At 42.7% G+C, this 9,060-nt stretch overlaps 1 long non-coding RNA gene across 1 annotated transcript in view; it reads right to left on the bottom strand.

Moving 5' to 3' along the window:
• Positions 1-3,283, bottom strand: part of LOC125618853 — a 48,194-nt gene extending 44,911 nt beyond the window's left edge. The window contains exon 1 of the long non-coding RNA XR_007350240.1: positions 3,216-3,283. This is a non-coding gene — a long non-coding RNA (uncharacterized LOC125618853). The remainder of the gene's footprint in view (positions 1-3,215) is intronic.
• Between the last annotated feature and the right edge of the window lie 5,777 nt (positions 3,284-9,060).

Below are 9,060 nucleotides of genomic sequence, written 5' to 3'. Positions count from 1 at the left end.
CTTTTTATTCTAAACTTTTTAAATTTGAATTCATCAGGGCTTAGTGCTGTGGAAAGGCATATGTGTCCAAAAAATGTACAAAAGCCTAAGGTACATTGGAAAGGATATTCTAACAGGACAATGGAAAGGTCCAGACCCAGTGATTGTCTGGAGTCGGGGGTCTGTTAGTGTGTTTCCACAGGGAGAACGGCAGCCGATTTGGATTCCAGAGAGATTAACTAAAGCGATTTATACAGACCAAAAAGAAGATGATTTGGCTCAAATCCATAACATCTGATATCCAGAACTCCAGTTTGGCTATCCTTACATCTGCAACAGCGGTTCTTCCACACCTGGAGGCTAATGAAACCAGGATTCTTTTTTCAATATCTATTTTATTATTGCCCTTTTCCAAATCATTAAGCTCTATTTTGTTTTTTGAGCTCATACAGACCTGGGTTAATGTTTTGCTGATCAGTTCTATTTTTTGACTGTGGAGTTTTTAAACATTGCAATGGAGATTTCACCTGTGAAAAGCTACAAGGCCTTTACTATTATGTTATGTGTTGTATGTATTGTATGTTATGTGTGCACACTTTTGTTTTGTGTTGTATGTCTGTATGTGCGTATGTCATATATCATATATGGGGAGCGCTCATGAAAAAATGGATCCAAATATTTTTTTTTATTCACATGATTTAAATTGTTTAATTTAAATTGGGTAAACAGCTGTTGAGGATTGTTTTGATATGTGAACAAAAAAGGAGGTTAACAGATTTGTTTGTTTGCTTTCACCTTTCCTTTTCATTATATTTAATAATTCTGTTCAGGATAATGTAAATTTTTCAGAAAATTGCTTTCTTTTAGTGCCTGCTGGAATGTACATAATTTTTTTAGTCATCATTGCCAAAATTCCTATCTTCATCCCAGTGCCAGTGAAGACAAAGATAAAACCAAACTACAGCTTCTTTGATAGCTATCACAGTAAACTGTATAAACAGGTGCATCAATGATTAATAACTCAACAAGTAATGCTCAATCAAGGAGTCAATTTACTTTGGGAGGAAATAGACATATTAATGGATTTCTCTGCTTTGAACTGCTTGCAGAACATGCCAGGAATAGGTATCACTTGTATGCATTGTGAACTATCTGTTGGTGCAGTGAATTGTGGTAGTCCAGGGGTATTTTTGCTAATGGTGTCATCAGTGGTACAATTTTTCCAAAAGGAACCATCATTTGGCTTGGTGTTGTGGCATTTTGCATCCTCCTCCCTTCTGCTTGTGATGGTCTAAAATTGGGGGGCCAACAGAGGTGAGGCAAAGAACCTCACCCCCCAACTGGAGCAAAGGCCAAATTTGGGGACCAACAGAGGTGAGGCAAAGAACCTCACTCCACCATTGGTGCAAAGGCCTATCCACAAGTATGGCTTTATGCTGGACCAGTAGTCAATCACAGGTAAGATCCAATTGCAATGGTACCAACCTAAGACAGGAGGCTGACGCCTTGAGGTCAGCTCATCCGATGATGGGTAAGGACCATATGTAGTATTGGACAACCTAAGACAGGCACGGTCCCTAAGCCACATGGTTATTGTTTAATTAAACAGAAGGGGGAAGATGTTGAGAGCCACAGCCGTGTCAGAATGGCCCCTGGCATTTTGCCCGAAGTGGTGGTTTAGAGGTGACGCCAGCGAGCCATTAAGATGATGACTTTTGAGTTCTCGTAGAGTTCCTGTTGAGTTCCGGTTGAGCTCTCGTGGGGATTCCTGAAGAGTTCATGTTGGTTGCTGGAGTTCTGGTGGAGGGAGGTCCAGTTGGTGTGTGGTCGCTGGAAGGACTGCGTGGGTGCCGTTCGGGAGAGTTTGGAGATAAAGTTTGTTCCTGCTTGAGTTGCTCGTGATTTGTGCCCAGCCAGACTGCGGCAACTGCTCACCCCACACAATCCGTAAAGACCAAGTGCTTGTCCTGAGGGCCATCCTGTACCCCAGGGCTCTCCATCTTATGTAGTGTCACCCTCTCATTCATAATCCTGTGGGCTCAGGGCAAAGGATTGTCCCTTCCCTTCCCCAATTTCCATTACATCAATACCATATCCACTGGACACGTTTCCTGCTGCCATGGAGCTGTGTCACTGGTCACTGCAGGAGCTATATCAAGGACATGGTGCTGTCCATAGAAGGAACTGTACAAGTCCAATGCCCTTCATTTCTGTGAAACCCATGTCTCTAGCAATTTGCTGTCATAGGCAGTGGCCCTTTTCCCTGCCTCAGCATCTGCAGAACCCTTGGAGTATATCAGGAGGATAGGGTTGAGGATCACATGGAGAATGGCTCTCAAGTCCACAGTTCTGGCTGAGTCTCACTTTAGACCACTGAACATTTTCCTGGGACTAGGTTGAGCCTGCAGGTATTGTGGAGGGAGGAACAGCTTCTCCTCTCTTTCTACACAAATCACACCCTGGATATTTTGAGCACTTCAGCCAATAATTTTGGGAAACTTCATATACATTCTTGAAACTCTGTGAATTCTGTGACTGAGACCATAATCCCACCATCAGATGAACTGACATGACCCCAATTCAATGAATGCATGCATTGTCAGGTCAGTGCTTCTGGGGCTGAGGAGGAAGAAAGAGAATGAGGGTAGACAGGAGCTCCCTGAGCTCTTCCACCAAACCCCACAGTGCCCTTCAGACCCTGGTGCTTCTATGAAGAGCCCTCAGCAGGTGGAGGCAGCAGGAGGAGCAGCTAGGGCAGCCCAGCCTCACACTTCTGCTCCCTGGGAGGTTTTTGTCATGGCCTGTGTCACTGTGGGTGGCCAACTGCTACTCTGTTGACAGTAATAAGTGGCAACATATTCAGGCTCAGGCTATTGATGGTGAGTGTGAAATCTGTCCCAGATCCACTGCCACTGAACCTCGAGGGGACCCCAGATTGCAAAGTGTTTGCATTTCTGATGAGGAGCTTAGGAGCTTTCCCTGGTTTCTGCTGATACCATTGTAAACCATGGTTAATGCCCTGACTGGCCCGGTAGGTGATGGTGACTCTGTCTCCATGAGACACAGGCAAGGAGGATGGAGACTGGGTCAGCCTGATGTCACATCTGGCACCTGCCATTGGAAACATAAAAAGAAATATCCTTTTAACTAATGATGCTCCAGGAGGACTTTCTTGAGTACCCAGGCAGCACTGACCACACTGTGATTAGTAAATCCCCAGTACTGTCCCTCCCTACCTGGGAAGCAGAGCAACAGGAGCCCCAGGAGCTGAGCAGGAGCCCTCATGGCCATGCTGTGTCCTGATGGGGGCTGACTCCTGCACAGGGTGTGAGCAGCCTCTTAAGAAGTCCTTAGGGCAGTGGGCTATGCTGTGGGCACATGCAAATCAGCAGGGCTGGGCAGGCTGGGCACAGCTGTGGGGCGGGGCCCTCCTGTTAATCAACACAGGCTCAGTGTGTCCAGGTGTCCCAGGTCAGACCAGGGCAGCTCAGATTTGCTTGGGGTGAACATGGTTCCCTGGGGCCACAGGACACATTCAGCCCCCTGAGCTGTGAGGGGTGATCTGTAGTCACTTTCTGGTTCAGGACAGGCTGTCCTTGTGTCTTAGCCACAGTTCTGTGTTGTTGACCCTTGGAGGAGGAGGGGACATTACAGAAGCAAGTGGATAGTTTATGCTTTGGAAGTAAAAACAGAAATAAAGGCAGCAAGAGAGGAAGATGTATAAACTCACTGAGGTGTTTGGGGTTTGTGGACATTGGCACAGCTTGGTTAAGAGACGGGGAGGAGGGAGCCACCCATGGACCTGACCTCCCTGCCTCAGAGTCCCACAGAGCACACTCATACCCCTCATGGTGCCCATCTTCTCCATACCAGCAGGTCTAAGGCTAGCCAGGCTCTTCCTCTTAACTGTCATTTTGAAGAAGAATAATTTTACAAACAAGTTAAAGTACTATAGAAGTTGAGAGAATATAGGGGAGTGCAGCATCTTAGTAAAAACTGCAAACATCCTGAATCCTTACGTATCTCTGCTTTTCCAGTATTACCACAGGGCCTTTAAATTCTTAGTAATGCCTCATGACCTCAAGAAGGCTGCATTTTCTCTAAACATCATGTCCTGTATCAGGTCCTCTAGTAACTTTTCCAGGAATAAAGCAGAACAAACTTCTTCACTTTTGGTCTTCTTAGAGTTTTCAGCAACCTTTCTTACTTTTCTCTTTCTTTCTTCCTTCCTTCCTTCCTTTCTATCATTCTTTCAGTCCTTTCTTCCTCCCTTTGGTGCTGATGACTGTACCCAAGGCCTGGTGCATGCTGTACAGTTCTCTACCTCTGAGTCAGAGACCCAGCCCCTCCCTTCTTCCCTTACACCTCATTTCTGGGATCATTAGTTGTCCCCTGATACTTCCTCCTGCCCTGGTCTGGGAGGGCCCACCTGTTCCTACCACAAACAGCAGGGCAGAGCTGGTGATCAGTAAATTAAAGGAAAAGGGGAAGTTTTAAAAGCTTCACCCTATTTTAAATATCCCTGTGCTTTTGCTAAATTCCTTAGGAAAGAGAGACTACAATGAAATCTTTACTGTGGGGCTGGGTAAAGTATGTTCAGGTCAAATTTCTCCTTAGCAAGGTGACAACTTGCTGGTGAACAATTGTGGAAATGTGTACTGAGCTTTAGAGGAATGAAGGACTTTTCTTGTGTAGTAGTGTCATGGTGAGACTGCAATAAATCACCCCATAGATCTTAAAGCAGGGGACAGGACATTTATTCATGAGCTGGAGGGGCCAAGAGGCAGGTGGCAAGTCCACACCCTTGGACCCCCTTCCAGGGTTTGAGTCCTCTTTTTATACCGTAAATAAACAATGGCAACACAATAATCACAAGTGGCTGTTGCTGGTTAAAAACCACAAACAAACATCACAAGATCTAAAATCATAAGCAGCAGGGAAGTGGGTCAAAATCACTCTAGTTGAGCACAGGTTAAAGAATGGTCACCAACATCTAGACAGCCATTCTCTGACAGGACGCATGGCCCAGGAAACATGGGGACAACAAAGAGAACAACTTTACATTGTATAAGAATTGCCATTTTGTGTTGCCAAACTGCTGTGCCAGCCCCTGTGGATGGGCACAGAGGCCGGGGTTTCCATGGGTGAAGCACTTCTTACAGGAGGTGGTGTCTCAGGGTAAAATGGAGTCTGTGTGGTCACTGCCCATGTAGCCTGGTCCATAGCTGTAGATGGGAGAGGCTGGGCAGGGGCTCAGCCAGGTTGAGCTCAGGTGGAGCTGCCCCAGAGATGCATGCTCTGGCCCTGTGGCTGTGAGGATGTAGCTCTCCTGGGCAGTGGGGCTGAGGACCTGGGGAAGCAGAGGTCCTACCCTCAGGCTGTGGGCAACAGTTCCAGGAAAGGAAGATTCTCTACACCCTGCGGCTGAGCCAAGCTAAGAGGCCATGGCCAGGGGCGATTCAGAAACCAGGAGTCAGTGCTGGGCCTGGCCCTGGGGGTGGCTGCCCTTTGTGCTGAGCCCACACTCCTGGGCAGAGACCCTGCTGGACCTGAGAGGAGGGTCAGCAAAGACCCACAAGAGCCTCATCTCAGCCAGAGTTCAAATTGCTTAGAAATAAATGAAAGGAATATTATATGCCACATATTGAATTTGTAGGAGATATATTATGTGGATATGTCTGTGTTTACTCTGCATCTCTAGTATGAGCATATGTCTGCATATAGATATGTCTTGACCTTTGGTTAAATGTGTGATTTTAAGGTTGTTTTTGTTACTTTGTCAGTTCTGGTGATCTATGCAGAGTCTCTCACATGCTAGGCCAGCGATGAACTACATCCAAATCCATTTCATTTTATTTATATACAATCCCAGGAACCTGATCTAGAAACCCAGAAACAGGAGCAATAGGTCCCTGCTGAATTAGTCTTCTTACATGATGATGAGCATTGTCACCATGGAGATGACAACAACAGAATCCAGAGCCCCACGTGTTCTGTGTTAGATGCTGTTGGAAGGCCTGCTCTTGTTTAGATTGAAGCCACAACTACAAGGAAGAACTGTTGGTATAACAGCTGCACACCTTACCTACCTACAGTTGCCACTGTTCAATCCACACACATACATGAGTTTACCCACTGACTAGGCTAAGGCTCTCCTAACCCCCAAACTTTACAGAGTCATGGGGAAGCACAGCTTACCCATAAACAGATGCTCAGGTGCCCCCCTTAACAATCCTGGAAGGTCTTTTTATACCCCTGATAAAGTGTCAACTATCATTATCATCTAAAGAAAATATTTAATATTTCTCCTTTAGATTGATTTTTAAAGTGTCCATTTTTTCACTTTCATTATACTGGAGGTCCTACCAAATTCCACAAAGATATAAAAGACACACATTTTGAATGAAAAAAATAAAATATATTTATATGCTAATAACAAAATTTGTACATTTTCTTAAAGATCTAACTAAAACTCTCTACATGTAATAATTTTACTGTCTCTGGATTTATTGTCAGTATATACAGTACATGTTGTGGATTAAAGAAGATTTGTATAAATAAAGACTTTACCATGTTCATAAAGTAGAAATCCTGATGATATTAAGATTGAGTTTAATCCAGAATTTAGACACACACACACACACAAACACACATACACACTCCAATCAAATCAAAAATCTACAAATGATTCACTGAAATTGATGAACCTATGATAGAATTTATAAGGAAATTTAAAGTACCTGGTATGACCACAGAAAATTTAAAGGAGAAAAATATTAATGATCTCCTATTTTGAAACTTATTATTAGGAGCATAGCTCAGTGATAGAACATTTAAGAACATTTGCCTAGAATATTGAGTGCCTGGGTTTGTTCCCCAGCACATCAGGAAAAAGAAGAAAAAGAAAGAATAGAAAGGCTTATAGATCTTCAATAAGAGTGCACTCTAGGGACAACTACAGTGGACATATACAAAAAAAAAATGAGAGTCCATATGTACACTGTCATCTGATTTCTAACAAAGTACTAAAGAGAAATATAAAAATTTCTATCATTTTTTTTCAAAAATTTTCAAAGAGCATTTGGATATGAAAATAAAACTAAATGGACTTCAGAAAAAAGTTCTCACGCATATCTTATCAATAAACCTGTGAATTAACAGAGGATCAGAGGCCACAGGTAAGATCTAAATTAATGCAGCTCCTAGGGAAAGCTGAGAATGTCTTCCAGCCTAAAGCAGATAATGTTATAAAAAGAAAACATGTGTATAGAACCATTGCAGGAGAACATTGATACATTAGACTTAATTACAGCTCATTAAAGATATTATCAAAGTCAAAAATAACTGAAGCTCAGTGGCGGAGACCCTCTCTCGCATGTGTGAGGCCCTCAGCACCATAAAAACAAACAAAGAAAGATATTGTGTTCATCTACCAAATAAAAAATATAAAATAATAATAATAATTGGATATCCCATGGTGAATTGAAAGATGCCCAAACTACAACATATGATATAGAGATTCAATGCAATCCTTATCCAAAGGCCAATGGTATTTTTAATGTAAAATCTGTGTGGAGTCACAACAGACCCTAAAGATCCAAAGCAATCTCAAGAAAGAAGAAGAAGCTGGAAGCAAGTTCTTTCCAGATCCCACTTCCTGATTTCAAACTGTACTGCAACAGTGGAGTAATGGAAACCCAGTGGTGTGGGGAAAACAGTCGAAAACATGGGCCTGTGGCACTAAACTGAGACCCAGAAATAAGCCCACATGTCAATGGCCCACCAGTCTTTGACAAAAGCACTGAGAACACACACAGGGAAAGAAAGTCTCATCAATAAATAGTGTTGGGAAAAATGAACACACACATGCAAAGAATGAAACTGGAGCCTCGTGCAACACTACATACAGAGTTGAACTCAATTGGACTAAAGAAGTAAATATAAGATTTGAAACTGTATTACCTAAAAGAAAATATAGGAGGAAAGATCCTTGACATTGATGTGTCAGTGACTTCCCAGATGTTAGAACAAAAGCACAGGCAACAAAAACAATCATTGACAAGTGGGACTAATAACTTCTGTACAGCAAAGGAAATAATAAGAGGAAGAGGAAATTTAGAGAATGAGAGACGATACCTGCAAACAAATCCAATAGACTTAATATCCAAGATATATAAGTTGTTCACACAATTCAACAGCAAAATCAAAAACAAAAACAAAACAGCAGCAACAACAACAACAACAAATAAAAATGGACCAATGACCTAAGTGGACATTTTTCCAAAGATGTGAAAGTAATCAACACATACTTGAGGGTGCTCAATGTCATTGTTACAATTTAAATATGAGGTGTCCCCCAAAAGCTCATATGTGAGACAATGAAAGAAAGCTTAGAGGTAAAATTGTGGGGTTAGGAGAGCTTTAGCCTAGTCAGTGGATAAATCCATGTGTGTGGATTAAATGGTGGTAACTGTAGGTAGGTAATGTGTAGGAAGTCCCTGGAAATGTGACTTTTTACTTTGTGTTTTGTCCCTGGTTAGAGGTGCTCCCCCTGCTCCTTGTTGCCATGTCCTGACCTGCTGTCCTCCTCCACACCCTTCCAACAACATGTCCTGCTCCAACTCAGGCCCAGCCCCATGGAATAAGCCAAATATGGACTGAATCCTCTGAATCCACAAGTCAAAATAAATGTGTCCTCTTCTATGTTGTCTTGTCTGCTGGTTTGGTCACAGCAGTGAATTGTTTATGTTGACTAAAACAGAAATTGGTAACAAAAATGGGGGTCATTTTTGTGACTAAACTGGTCAAGTGTTTCAGATCCTTTGAAAATATTTAAAACTTGTGGGCAGAAATTTGAAAATTTTAGAGATGCAAGTTGGAAAAGCTTTAGATTGTTGTGAGCAGAGTTTACTGGGTGAGTCTGCTGAAAGCTCAAAAGAGCAGAATGCTGATAGGACTGTGGACTATAAAGATTGTACTCATGAGTTTTCAGAGAAAGTAGACTATTGGAAATTAGAATACAGGTAATTTGTGTTGCTCTCTCGCAAAGAAGTCCACATTTTGTACATGTTTTGAGACTGT

Source organism: Marmota marmota, unplaced genomic scaffold, assembly GCF_001458135.2.
Source record: "Marmota marmota marmota unplaced genomic scaffold, marMar, whole genome shotgun sequence".
NCBI lineage: Eukaryota > Metazoa > Chordata > Mammalia > Rodentia > Sciuridae > Marmota > Marmota marmota.
Note: the sequence above shows the minus strand (reverse complement) of the source record. Positions and strands in the feature narration are given on the sequence as shown.